Source organism: Seriola lalandi, unplaced genomic scaffold (genome assembly GCF_002814215.2).
Source record: "Seriola lalandi dorsalis isolate HSWRI2012SDOR001 ecotype SW California unplaced genomic scaffold, Sedor1 jcf7180002049955, whole genome shotgun sequence".
NCBI classification, from domain to species: Eukaryota; Metazoa; Chordata; class Actinopteri; order Carangiformes; family Carangidae; genus Seriola; species Seriola lalandi.
The window spans coordinates 57,123-57,743 of NW_019520508.1; positions in this window are offsets into that span (position 1 = coordinate 57,123).

The following is a 621-nucleotide window of genomic DNA, read 5'->3' on the forward strand; positions in this document are numbered from 1 at the left end:
ACTCCTGTCAAGCCCAGCTTAATCCTATTACAACCACTTTCATCATCACCAAGATATCTAGATTAAATTTCCTGTGTCAACAGCGATTATACTGCGAGGGGAATGGGATTCCTGATGCATCCAGATGGGCAGAGGCAACTGCAAGTGATCAGTAATAGTGTAAGTATAGATTATATAGTTCACCACTGGCTGGGGATGCTGCACAGGCTGCCCTTTCTGCAACAAATGCCGTTCAATTATCCATTTGAAGAAGTAAATCTAAGTTAAAAGAGAGAAAATCTTGACCAGATGGTACAGCTAAGATTATCCTCTGAACATGGTTTCCCAGTCTCTGTGAGCCCCCCTAATGGCAACACTGTTGTTTCAAAGAAGCGGGGGGGAGTAAACACATTCAGCTCTGTGTCATGCAGGTCTCTTCACTGGGGGTCTGCATGTTTAGTATCTGCTTGTGCGTTTGTTCCTGGGTGCAGATGTGTGTTTGCTGCAGCGCGGTCAGGGAAGGGTTATTCAAATAAGTGTGGTTTGTCTTTTGGCCCAGCTGCATTGAAACGCACAGCACCACCCACACTTGTCCCAAGCCGTATTCCCACATCTGTGCTGTGGCTCAAATATCACTGCCCC